Source organism: Orcinus orca, chromosome 7, assembly GCF_937001465.1.
Source record: "Orcinus orca chromosome 7, mOrcOrc1.1, whole genome shotgun sequence".
NCBI classification, from domain to species: Eukaryota; Metazoa; Chordata; class Mammalia; order Artiodactyla; family Delphinidae; genus Orcinus; species Orcinus orca.
The window spans coordinates 68768461-68782302 of record NC_064565.1 but is presented as its reverse complement, the minus strand read 5'-3'; the positions used below and the strand labels follow the sequence as shown (position 1 = coordinate 68782302).

The following is a 13842-nucleotide window of genomic DNA, read 5'->3' as shown; positions in this document are numbered from 1 at the left end:
AAGACACATTTCAGCCCCATCCTATAAACCCTCTTCTTAAAACATTTCTCTTCAAGTGTTATGACCTCACTGTAGCCTCTAAGTCCTTTCATATGTCTCCCTTAAATTCCCCTTTCCAACTTCCCTATTCTGGTAAATGACAGAACTATTTTCCCTAGTGACCAGTATCAAAATCATAGTCATGTTTTACTTCTTCTTCTACTTTGCCCTTAATGTCCAAGCATCCCTCTTTATATTCTCCAAACACCTCCCACAGCTATACCTTTCTTTGCAGTCTTATAAAGTGTCACCTGTTGCCTCAATTTGTTCGGTCTTCAAAATTGTTTTTTCAACTTCCAGTTCTCCCCTCTTCTGGTTTATCCCACTCACAGCAGGAAAATTACTCTCGCTAAAACACAACTTCTGTCTGTCCCTCTGTTGCTTAAGAACATTCTGTGGCTTACCACTGCCCTCGGAATAAACATAAAATTCGGAGCAAAACTATAACATCATCTATGATGCCGCTTCTCTTCACCTCGTCAATTATATACTTCACTCCCACTCTGTAAAATGCCTTCATGTCCTCAAAGGCAATTTCATTCATTCACTAAAAAATGCTTGCAATTCTGCTAGGTGCTGGGGATGCATCAATGAAAACGAAAGCCCCAGTCCTGGAGCACACATCACTGGAGTCTAGAGGGACATGCGCACAAGAAAACAAGTTTCACTCTGGGAAGTACAATATACTATTGGATAAGAGAGGCGCATAATATCCAGGCGTGGATTATCAAGAGAAGGCTTCTCAAAGGAAGTGACATTTACACTGTGGCTTGAAGGCAAAGCAGCAATTACCCAGGTAGAGAGTGGACAAGCAGTGCCCCAAGAAGAAGGCAAAGACTGTGTGAAGGTCCAGAGGTGAGACGGAGCATGGTCTGTTCAAGTAACTGAAAGAAACTCTGCTCTGTTGGAATTTAATATAGTGGTGCCTAAGAAAGAAGAGAACAAATTTGGAAAGCCAAGACAAAACATGTAGACTTTATTCTAAGAAAAATGTGGAGCTACTGGACATTTTTAAAGAAGGAAAATATAATGAGAAGATTTATCCAAGAAATTACACTCTGGCTGAAGGTGCAGAATGGGCCAAGAAGGGATGCAGAGGACCAGGGAAAAAGCCACTTCTAGACCTAAATGTAAGTTTATGGTAGCCTAGACTTGAGTAGTGGGAGTGAGGATAGATGTAAACCACTGAAATTAGAAAGTGCTTGAGATAAAAATGATAGGGGTTCTCATTAGCTGTGAAAATGGTAAGTCAAGTGGAAAACCAGATTTCTTTTTTGGGCAATTGCAAGAATGACGGTCTCATTTACTAAAATAGCAAACATAAATGGAATGGATTTGAGATTAGAGAGGTTGGTTTAATTTTTGACAAGTTGATCTGGAGGTGTCTATGAGACTTCTAAGTGAAGCAGCACTACAGACAGACAAGGAAGTGGGCATGAAGCTCAGGAGAAAGGGCTGGGGCCAAAATATAGTCTTAGGAATTGTGAAGATGGTGGTGAAAGCAATAGGAATAGATGAGGCCACCCAAGGGCACTGAGAGGAAAAGCAGCCTTTGAAGAGCCATAGCCCTGAAGAGCACCAGCATTTTAAAAAGGCATAGAAGGGCTTCCCTAGTGGCGCAGTGGTTGAGAGTCCACCTGCAGATGCAGGGGACACGGGTTCGTGCCCCGGTCCGCGAAGATCTCACGTGCCGCGGAGCGGCTGGGCCCATGAGCCATGGCCGCTGAGCCTGCACGTCCCAAGCCTGTGCTCCGCAACGGGAGAGGCCACAACAGTGAGAGGCCCGCGTACCGCAAAAAAATAAATAAAAGTAAAAAAATAAAAATAAATAAAAAGGCATAGAAGGTGCAAAAGAAGTTGAGGAGGAAGACAAACAGATTGCAGTGGCATCAAAGGACCACAAAAAGGAGAGTGTTCAGAAGAGGCCAACATTTTTCAGTGCCATTAAGAGCCTAAGATAAAGCTGCAAAGCTGCACAGTAGGTTTGGCACTGAGGTTGTGCTGGCTGTCACCTCTGTGTCCCCAGCCTTCTTCATCTTGCTCCATGCCCAGGAGTTTGCCCAGTGTGGATGGCCCCCATTAACTCTATCCTATCTTCTGTTGGAGTTAGACCAATGGTGGGCACTGGTAGAAGATAAGAAGGAGGGAAGAAGGGAGGAGAGGATATTTTCCCCTCGGCTTCTTCTTTGTGGATTTGCTTCCTTGACCTAAGGTCACAGTTCCTGTCAGGTAGGTCTCTGCTCACCCCTCTTGGGGTAGGTTGGGAAAGAGCTTCCTGCATTTATTAGCTCTGGAGTATCAGGCTATCCCTTGAGGGTTCACTGTACTCTACCAATGGATTTTTATTGTCTTTTTAAAATTATTTATTTATTTATTTATTTGTGGCTGCACTGGGTCTTCCTTGCTGCATGCGGGCTTTTCTCTAGTTGCGGCGAGAGGGGGCTACTCTTCGTTGCAGTGTGTGGGCTTCTCATCGTGGTGGCTTTTCTTGTCGTGGAGCATGGGCTCTAGGCCCGTGGGCTCAGTAGTTGTGGCTCGCAGGCTTCAGGAGCTGTGGCACGCGAGCTCTAGAGCGCAGGCTCAGTAGTTGGGGCGCACGGGCTTAGTTGCCCCACGGCATGTAGGATCTTCCCAGACCAGGGCTCGAACCCATGTCCCCTGCGTTGGCAGGCGGATTCTTAACCACTGAGCCACCAGGGAAGTCTCTGTCTTTTTTTTTTTAAATTACATTCTCTTCAAATTATCCCAGCTTGAATGTCCCACCTCTTTTCTTTCGGAAACTTGATTGACACAATGGTCATTTGAGACTTTGCTGGGAGGCCTTTCTGGGGTGTGGTGGAGGCAGAGGCCAAATTACAGATGGATCAGAGTGTAAGTGGGAGGCGAGGAAAAGGAAATGGTAAGGAGAGCAGTCTTTCTAAAAGATTGGCTATTAAAGGGTTCAGATAGAAGGGATAGGGACCATAGAGAAACATCCAGAGAGGTTTTATGGATTTTTTCTTGACGTGGTCACCAAATTATTTGTGAGAATAAGTCAGTATAGGAAGAGACGTTGAGGATACAGTGAAAGAAAGAATCACTGGAGCACGGTCCCCTAAGCAGTAATATGACCCCCACCAATAGAAGGGTGAATCTGAGGCAGAAGGGAGGGAGGCACATATGGCCGGCACACAGGGGAGTCTGTACTATGAATGGGAGACTGAGGCTATTCTACCTTGATGGCTTCTCTTTTCCTCGTGAAGTTGAAAGTAAGGTACCTGATGAAAGTGAGAGTGATGAAGTTGCAGATTTTAAAAGAAAAGAGAAGTTCTAAGTATTTTGAAAAAATAGGATTATCAGAACTCTTTGAGAAGTCAGTTGAGTCTGAAAATCATGCATTTAGGCTCGCACCAACGTGTAAGTTTGTTTGAAATTTCTCCGGAGGCACTGAGCAGTGTGGGTTCTTTCAGAAAAGGTGAAGAATTAGACTGGGCCAAGGCTGGGTTTTTCCATATACTTAAACTGAAGGACAATTGGAGAAGAGGGTAGAGGGATTAGGAAGCAAGCATTTGAAATAACGGAGCATAGAATTTAATTTGGATAGAGAAGGTAGTGAAAGAGAGAAGGGTCTAGTCAAGAGACTAAATGTCCCACAGAGACTGAAGACAGACATGGTGGGGCTAATAGAGTGGGACTGGTGATCAGAGAGCTGATGCTTGAACCTAATATTTCAGTAGAGCCCTTCTGAATACTGACAAGGTCCTGGATGATGGCTGATGTGGAAGAAATATAAAGGTCCTTGGACATTAGCCTTGATGGGTGATCCATGGGATAGATGGTTGCCATTCCTCAGGTAATGTCTTCTTTGCATAACCTGACTTTCTTTTTCAAGCATATTATTTATAATTAATGCCTCATATGCCATTTATCAAATTGCTGTAAATCACAAACATACATAGTAATATTTAAATGTGAGAGGGTTATTCTTCACAATTCCAGTTTTGAGTCATTTAAATCCTTTACTTAAACATATTAACTTCAAAAATATCTTTTTAAAAAGAGAAAACAGGTGGGTTTCTTAAACCAGGCTGCCCAGAAAAGTTCCTCATTTGGTTTTCTAATTACAAAAGCACAGAAGGAAGGTTTGGTTTGAAGTTTTAATTTACCAGAGCTATACCGGATTAGTTTTTCTACATGCAATCCAGTATTTGACAGTTGTTAAATATTTGCTTTAACCATGAATTTATTTTGAGTACAACACAATTGCACCTACTATCTCTGCATGACTCTTTTAGGAATTGCCATACACTCATAATATTTAACTAGAACAATGAATGATTTAAAAATAGAAAATGCACAAATTACTGTACTCCCTTGGAAACACATAAGCTCTGACAGAAAGTGGAATAAAGTGGTTGTACAAAGAGCTTCAACATAATTTTTTTCAAAAAACCTTTTACTTTTGTTAGCTTTAAATATATTTAGCTCTTCAGTGGGATCTCTTTGGAATACACACTCAAAATCCAATACTGTGTATCAAGCCTATGATAGTGGGCCTTAACTTTTTCCCCTTTGAAATAGTAAGTTATTATATAATAATGATAATAAAGATTCACATCTTTGAAATTCATAGACATATGCACATATTTATATATATGGACCTGTGTATAAGTTTGTCTATATACATATATGTGTGTGTCTATCTTTCAATTTAGCTCTAGATCTAGATATATATCTAGATATAGATATATACTTCTTATATACTTATTCTGATCTTGGTATAAGAAGGTGACACTATTACATTGGATAAAAAGTTGTGATGGTCATTTTAAACTGGAAGCATCCTCTTACTCAGTTTATTATGTGACCAAAGAGTAACTTAGGTGATGGAATAAGGATACGGTGGGTTTCTGGCTGGAAATAAAGATACAGTGTGCCTTGGTGCCAAGAAAACAGATATGTTCAATTGAACAAACATGAACTTGGTCTCATTAACTTCATGATATAAATCACTGTGACAACCGTTCAGTCATTCATGAAACATTTATTGGAGGTCCACTCTGTGTTAATCCCTGAAGATAAAGTAAGTAAGATATGGGATTTGCCTAATACGGATTGGGTTTGTAACTGATCGAGTTTATTTAATGTCTTGTGTTTTATTTGTGGAAAAGATATATATTCATCCTGGAAATGTTTTTTATAAACCAATGTATGCCAAGAATTTTTTTAAATTTTAGTAGTTTTTAGTTATAAATTACACTGATTCTCATACATCACTCCTATTTACTTTATGAAAACTATGTCTTTCTATGTTGTCCTTTCTATGACCCAGAGCATATTTTGTTGATTATTTATATTTTCTTCAAAGTCTTACAGATTATTATTGTATTTCATAGCATTTCTTTTGATCCTAGGAAAAAAATATTTGTAATTACCAACAAATACTAAGATTTAAATGTAAAAACTCTCCATGTCTATGTATATAAGCTGAATTTTAGAAGAATTAGAAGAAAAATGTGGATATTCCAACTATGGGGTTTTGCTTTGATTCATAAACTGTTTTCCCCTCAACCATTACAAACTACAGATGCTACAGATGTGACCAAACACTGAGCGTTAAGCAACTAAAACTGTTCAAGCATGATTCCTGCTTTGTTACCTTTCAAAACCTGTAACAATCCTCTACTCATCAATAATCTTCTGCAATGACAGATTTTCTGACCATTTCCAGGTGCATTTGAGGAGCCAGAATATAATATTTCTGTATTAATGACAATGATTAAAGCACTAACTTAAATTATAATTTGTTTAGGAAATATTTGAAATATGTAAAGACTACCAATAATCTTATTTATTATGCTAGCTAGTTAAATACCTAATTTTTTAATTGCTAATCACATTGATTTTAAATACCAAAGATTTGGTTATTCATTTACATATTCATTAAAAACATTTTACAACATCCTCAAAAATTAAGTAATATCCCTACTACTTCAATGCTAGCCACTGAGTGTACAGTGGTAAGTAAATAGAGTCCAGACACTCACGGAGCTTCTAGCCTGAGGCTGTATTATTCAGCCTTGGGTGCTTGTTAGAAGTACAGATGTCTGGGCCTTTGTTCAGAAGATATGGGATTTGGACTAGGAAACTGCATTTTTAAAAAAATCATCCCAGGAGATTTTGAAGCACATTCTCAAGTCTCCTTTTGATGGCTAGTCTTTGAGAGTAGATCTTTTGAAATGTTTATCAGATCATCATTCTTCTACTTAAAACCATCCAACAGCTGCCTGTTGAGTTTAAAAATTTCCAAACTGCTTAGCACAGCCCCTGCCTTCTTCTTTAACCTCCTTTGGCCAAGCTTTTCCTAATTGGTGAAACCGATTTTACTGGCTTGCTCTGTTCCTGAAAGCCAGCAACCTCATCCTGTGCTCAGGGCCTCTGCCTTTACTATTCCCTCTGCTTGGAATCCACTTCCTCTATATTTTCTCATCATTCAGACCTTGACTCAAACACCACCTCCTCATTGGCTTTTCTAGTCCACTCTTACCCTGGGATTCTCTACCAAATGCTTCCTACAATTGCCTGATATGACACATCTGAGCAACGTGTAAAATAATGGATTTATAGGACTCATTCCACATGTCATCAATCTCCAAGCCCAGGAATCTGCATTTTTGACAAGGCACGTAGGTGAGTCTTATTATCAGGCAAATCTGGAAAACTGCACTATCAAATGTTCTAATTATCATTTTCACAGACGCTATCACTGTCAGAAAGGAGCTCTCTCTGGGTGAGAGCAGGAACTTTAGGTTATTCCATTCTCTGCTCTCAGGACTTGTGCATGGTCTGGGCACCTTGTAGAAATGGCTTAATAACTGTTTCTTGACTGAACGGATGAAACACAGGTCTAGGGGAATCTCCCCATCTGGTGTTTACGTGGAAATAATTGGCACTATTTTTAGGGTTTAGCTATTGTTGTTAAAGATGGAGTTTAATTTTTAAAGGTTGATGTCAAGTGATTTCAACCTTCCTTGAGCCACAAAAGTATCTGTAGTTTGATACCAAAATAAAAATCTGAAATTTTTATTGTTCTTCCAATGGCTATGTTGATCCTCGAGTGACCTCCAAGGAAACTCAGTCTTAGATTTGATGGTTGTTCAAAACAAAGTGATCACTGACATCCAACTGAAGTGTCAGAATACCTAAGTAGTTATATTTTTAGGCTGAATTATAGAGGTTAAAAAAATGAGAAATATATGATAGCTAGAATACAGCTAGTTGCAAAGAAAAAGAAATCTACGCGTACAGATACTGGTTTAGAAGATTTCCATAACAGGATGTTTTTGTCTACTATAGCCAAGTAACCCCTTTAAACCTTTCATCTGGTTGTTTATGACTCATACCCATAAGGCCCCAGAGACCAGCTCCTCTCAGACAAAGAAGATTATCAGTGGAATAGACAAGTTTTTCTCAGTGTGAACTTGCATTGCATATGCGCCCTTCATTGTTGTAACAACATGAGCACACCTGAGAGAGGGAGAGGGGAACAGGCAACTATTTGTGATAGTTGGTGCACCCTAACTACAGTGCAAAACACATGTTGTTTTGCTCGCTATCTTGGTCAAATATTTGATAGCCGTAATGAACACTCAGAAGAATCTCTCAACTCCCAAAGGGACTATAACTTCTGAATTCCCTTTGGTTAATCATATTGAAGAAGTTCAATAATTATTTGTTAGTTAATGAAATAGTCTTAACTGATTGAACAAAGTGTTTTCATTAAGTTAAGTAAAAAACATTTTTCTACTATCTTTACTCCCTAGCTTAATATTACTAATAAGCATAAGATGACACTTGATAATGCTTTCAAATCTCCTATAGAACCTGATTAAGGCAAAAGAAGTAAACAAACAAACAAAAGCAAAACTAAACACACAAAGAATTCAAACAGCTCAGCTATTTTGTTAAAATTCATGATTTTCAGTTTGTTTTCTCTCTTTTCTCAGAAGAGATGTTGATGTTAGTTTGAAAGATATTACTTACTCATCAAAATTGTGGCCCAATATAATATCTCTATTAAGTTGAATCTTAAAGCCCTCCTAGACACTTCGGATCTAGCTTCTTCTTAGAAGTCTCTATAGCGATTTGAGGCTTATTTGTTAAATGTGAGAGAGGAAACAGTAACATAAATTAATAAATAGACACACAAAATATTGGTATATGATTTCAAAAGATTACACTGAAAATAATCTTGGCCCTACACAGATTTAGTAGCACCTATCGATTAGGGAGGAACATGGTGAATGACTAAAAGGTCTGAGAAGGTAGATTTTGGAGTCAGAAAGTTTTCTGTTTTATCACTCACTACTGATTTTCTGCCGTCATCTTGGAAAGAAGCTTAGTTTTCTTAAGCCTCAGTTTCCTAATCTGTAAAATGGGGATACGACTTAATTCCTGAGGATTTTCTGAAAATTTAATTAGATAGTGTTTATTAAACTGCTCAGGAGGGGCCTGGTATAGAAAAGGGCTCAGGAAATTGGTGCCATTATTTAAATTAGTTTAAAATTCTATGAATTCTCCACCTTCATTTTGGGAAGGCAGTATATATTCCATATCACGTAAGTTGAATATAAACACACATGCATACTAGCTTTATATATTACAATTATAATGTATGTATACCTATATATGAAGTTTGTATAAAAATGAGTGTGTCTGTAGCCCTAGACAGCTCTGTATATGTGTGTATTTTGGAAAAGTAGATAGTTGCATCAAGTTCATTAAAATTGAAATTCATTTTAGGGCTAAGAATTAACATTTTATTTTCTCTCTAAAATGTCACACAACTTTGGATAATTTTCTACAATTACTTATAATGTGATAAAATGTTATTTACTGATATTATTGTGCCTCAATTTACATTACATATATTAAAATTGAAATTTATTTTAGGGCTAAGAATTAACACTATTTTTTCTCTAAAATGTCACACCACTTTGGATAATTTTCTACAGTTACTTATAATGTGATAAAATGTTATTTACCGATATTATTATGCCTCAATTTACATTACATATATTATTTTGTATATATAAAAAAACATTTTAAAATAAGAAGAATATAATAGACTAATAAAATAAGATTATTTAACTTGTATAAATAGGTTGAAACTTACAGCATAGTATGACAAGGGTTATATTGATAACAGAATATGATTTATCATGAGGTGCTCTGTTTAAAAAAGCAAAACCAAACAAAAAATAATTTAGGAGAAAGTGATGAAGTAGTTGTTAGATTTTTAATCAACTATTTTTTTTTAATCAGCCTTTGCTTCTGAGGCTTCTACTTGTTAATGATTATAGTTCCAACTATGTTAGCTTAGTGGACATTCACAGTACTAGAATCTGCATATCACTGTGGGAAGGGACTGGAAGTTGCATTTTCCTAGTCTTCACCTATTTCAGTCAATCAATCAACATTTATTAAATATTCATCCACAAATATACCAACTATATGCCAAGTACTGCTCTAGCCAACCATGAAAAGATAGAAAAGGCCCTTACTCTTGTTAAATGTATATTCTAGTCAAAGGAGATGGGCACTGTAGAAGTAAGGAAATAAACTAGGTGAAAAATCCAATAGTGATATAACCATTATGTTGAATGAATAAATGAATTCTGTTGCTCTAGTCCTAATGTGGGTGATCTATATTCCTCTAGGTGGCCACTTAAATGTTCTCTCTCAGTTACTAAGAATCTAGAAGCTCAACTCCTCTTAGGATCACTTTTCCCCTATGCATAGCCCTCTCTGGTAGGATTTAAAAGGGCTCTTGGCTGGGGCTTTCTCTTGTGCCCATCATCTGGTCAAGAGGTAGCACTCGTGTGTCCTTTGTCATGGTAAATTCTGGGAGTCTAGGCTGTTTTCAACTCTGCGTCTTCTTCCTGCTTGTCTCAGAGCATCCAGTCTTCTTCCTTCAGACATTTCTGGGTGTGAGTCTGTATCCCACAGTTTAAGGGGACATAGGTCAAGATCACTGAGTAGTCTTACCAAAGTCTCTGCAGCAGGCAAAAAAGAGGGGGATATACCCCCCTTTCCTCTTTACTGTAGAGATTTTTGGGGAGCAGCACACCAGCAATTCTCTCTGAAAAAATAATTTTTAATCTTCAATATCTCTTTTGCCTCTTCCAAACAATTTTATAGACTGTAAGTTGGTGGTTAACCAAGAGTTGCAAGACCAAGCTATCAACTCCCTTGAAAAGTCCTGTGTAGGAAGCCTAGCACCTCACTTCAGAATACTGAAGTATTCTTCACCTCTCCTTTTTGAACTCAGCTAAAACTTAGGTAAAGAGTCCCAGTTTAAGGTCTTGTAACTATAATGAGTGCACTGCACTACTTACAGTTAATAAAGTTAACTTTATTATTATTTTAGTTAAAATTTCAAATTATATTTATTATTATGTTAGTTAAAATAAAGTTATGTGACAGAATCAGTGGACAGCTCCTTCAGAGTGGATGGTTCAGGAAGGCTTCTGACAGAAAAGGATGAGCCATGAAAATATCAGGGAAGAGATAGCATTTTGAACAGAGAAAAGAGCTGGTGAAGATCCTAAGGGAGGAAAAAATGGCTTGAGAATGATCACAGAACAGACAGCCGGCGAGCACGGGTGGAGCGTGTGGGTGAGGGGGAGAGATAAAGTCAGAGAAGCGGTCAGGGGCCAGGACTTTCGTGCTCCGTAAACCAGAGAAACAAGGTTTTTTCGTTGATGGATTGGAAGGGGGAGAAAAAGAGGAATCAAAGCTAACTCCTCAATATCACCAAGTGAGTCCAGGCTAGTCATAGAAACAAAGGAAAAGTAGAAAAGCAAGGTCCTGCCCTTTTATGAGAAGGAGTCATGTGGCTTGACATCAGGCCAAGACTTTTCAGTTCATGCTAGTGAACTTTTGCACAACATATGGCTACCGGATTATCAGGTTCAAATGTTCCCTTTTTTTTTTTTAAAACTCACCTCTTTTTTTTTAAATAGGAGATGGAGCAATCTGCTCTCTTTTTATTTTAATTAGTTTATTTATTTTTGGCTGCATTGGGTCTTCGTTGCTGCGTGTGGGCTTTCTCTAGTTGTGGCGAGCAGGGGCTACTCTTTGTTGCGGTGCGTGGACTTCTCATTGCGGTGGCTTCTCTTGTTGTGGAGCACCGGCTCTAGGCATGTGGGCTTCAGCAGTTGTGGCTCAGGGGCTCTAGTTGTGGCACATGGGCTTAGTGGGATCCTCCCGGACCAGGGCTCGAACCCGTGTCCTCTGCCTTGGCAGGCGGATTCCTAACCACTGCGCCACCAAGGAAGTCCCAAATGTTGACTTTTTGAAAATTAAACATATTATTCAGTCATTTAAAGGGTCTAAATTCATGCCATTTCCTGGGCTCCTTCCTTTGCCACCATAACAGCTGTTCTGGTTAAGAGTCTGCCTTATTATCTGCTTGAATTTCAGCCTTGATTCAGAATGTAAGGGGTTACAGAGTCCTCTGTGCTTTAAAATGACCTAAAATTGTGTAACAGTCAACAAATGACTCAGAGGAAAGTAAGGAATTTCACTCTAGACTCTCAAGAGTTAGGAGCTCAGATGCGGGCTGTGAGCATTCTTGGAGGAGCTATGCTTTCTCTAAAGCTGCACCTCTTGACAAAAAATGTCAGTAAGAGGATTATGAATGTCTATCTATATTCAGTAATGTGAGCTGAAGGCAAGGTTATGGAGGAAAGCCATGGAGATAAAGGAATTGAGTTAAATTTGCACTAAGAAATGAAAGTGTGACGAGTAAAGAAGTCATAAGATTTCATGAGTTCAAGAGAGAATCTTTATTTTCTCCTAGTTGGTCAGAAAGTGGCCAAAGGAGGAATCTGGAAAGTTCATGGGACCTGGAGAAGAGATGGAAAGCAGAAATAGTAGATGCTGAAACACTCTTCTGGGGCATGGTGGTTAACAGCATGGGCTCTAGAGCTAAATTGCCTGGGTTAAGCCTATTTTCTCTCTGAGAAGTTGTGTGCCCAGCAAGTCATTCATCTCTCTGTGCCTCAATTTCTTACCCTATGAACGGGAATGATAATGCTCTGGATTTCCTAGCGTTGTCAGCATTCAATGAGTGCGTGTGTATGGAGCATTTAGAACATGGCCCGCACTGCGGGAACAGGATTAAACATAGGTAATCAGGGACTCTTGGGATCATACCGAGGGGGTTTCCCCAAGTAAATCTGCAAAAACGAGACTGGTGGACAGGATCCAGTTCCGTTTTCTTTGACAGGTGTTATCAGTATAGGCAATCTATACAGGTGACCTGTGTAGGTGATCTATATAGAACTAGCGTTTCTGAGATGGAATGCAATCAGAAGCGAGGCTCACACACGGTAATGGATGATAAAATGAAAGGCTCACATAGGATTATGTTAACCGAGGAGCACAGGGACACACAGAAAAGAGAAGGAACTGCAAAGCGAGATGGTCTTAGATAGCCTGGTGAAAGCAAGCAGGAGAGGAGCCACAGCCTGAAAGAAGAGTCGGATGGGCAGGTTCAGGGTAAGGAGAAGAGAAAGGGTATGAAATCATTCAAAATGCAGATGCTAAGGCAGTGACTATACTAAATAAGTAAATAGATAAGTGGGTAGATGGCTAGATAAAAGATCTAATTCTTTTAGGAGCTGCTGCTAAGTGAAATGAATCAGTTTTGGCTACAGATGTAAACACGGGAGGAAAAGAGAAATGATGTGTTGAAACTGACAGATTGCTCACTTCAAAAAGATGAACTGTGTTATAGTGTCACCCACTGAGAGAGAAACCAGACCCTGGGGAAGTCAGTTCTATCTGTTCTCAAAGAATTCCTTGGGATCTGAAGGGTTAATGTGGGAAAGGGTGTTATTAGTGACAGGAGGCTTTAGTCCTCTTCCTAATACCCGAGGCACAGACCAAACACGCTGCTCCAAGCATAAGGCTAAGATGGTAAATTTGAAAGAAATAGCTAAGTTGTGTCTGCCACATCTTTGTGGGCTCCGTTTAAACTGATTCAAGTGAAAAATCCTGGCTGATCAGCTTTCACAGCTGCTTTGCTATGGGGAGCAGCTGCTGTTGATGCCACGTGAAATACTCACATGGGATGCCAACAGGCAGAGTGTGATTCAGGGCAGGGTACAGACTCAGGGGGCAGAAACTGGTAAGCACAGTGGGAAATGGTATTTCATGTTTCTGAATGGATGCCTTTCTTAATTTATTTTAATTTTGTTATGATTTTTTAAATTGAGGTAGAAGTGATATATATTAGTTTCAGGGGTACAACATGATGATTCGATATTTATAGATATTAAAATAAGTCTAGTTACCACTGTCACTATATATAGCTACAGAATTTTTTTTCTTCTGATGAGAACTTTTTTTTTTTTTTTTTTTTTTTTTGTGGTACGCGGGCCTCCCACTGCCGCATACCGGGGCACGAACCCGTATCCCCTGCATCGGCAGGCGGACTCTCAACCATTGCGCCACCAGGGAAGCCCTGATGAGAACTTTTAAGACCTACTCTCTTAGCACCTTTCAAATATGCACTACAGTATTATTACCTATAGTCACCATGCTGCACATTACATCATCAGGACATTGATTTTATACCTGGAAGTTTGTGCCTTTCGACTCCCTTCACCCATTTTGACCACCTGTACCCACCCCCTACCTCTGGCAGCCACCTATCTGTTCTCACCTATCTATGAGCTTGGTTTTGTTTGTTTGTTTGTTTTTAAGATTCCATATATAAGAGAGATCATACAGTATTTGTCTTTCTCTCTATGGCTT

At 39.0% G+C, this 13842-nt stretch overlaps 1 long non-coding RNA gene across 1 annotated transcript in view; it reads left to right on the top strand.

Moving 5' to 3' along the window:
* Nucleotides 1–315: 315 nt before the first annotated feature.
* Nucleotides 316–13842, top strand: part of LOC117200513 (uncharacterized) — a 61092-nt gene continuing 47565 nt past the window's right edge. The window contains exons 1-2 of the long non-coding RNA XR_004482100.2: nt 316–1169; nt 3753–3871. This is a non-coding gene — a long non-coding RNA (uncharacterized LOC117200513). The remainder of the gene's footprint in view (nt 1170–3752; nt 3872–13842) is intronic.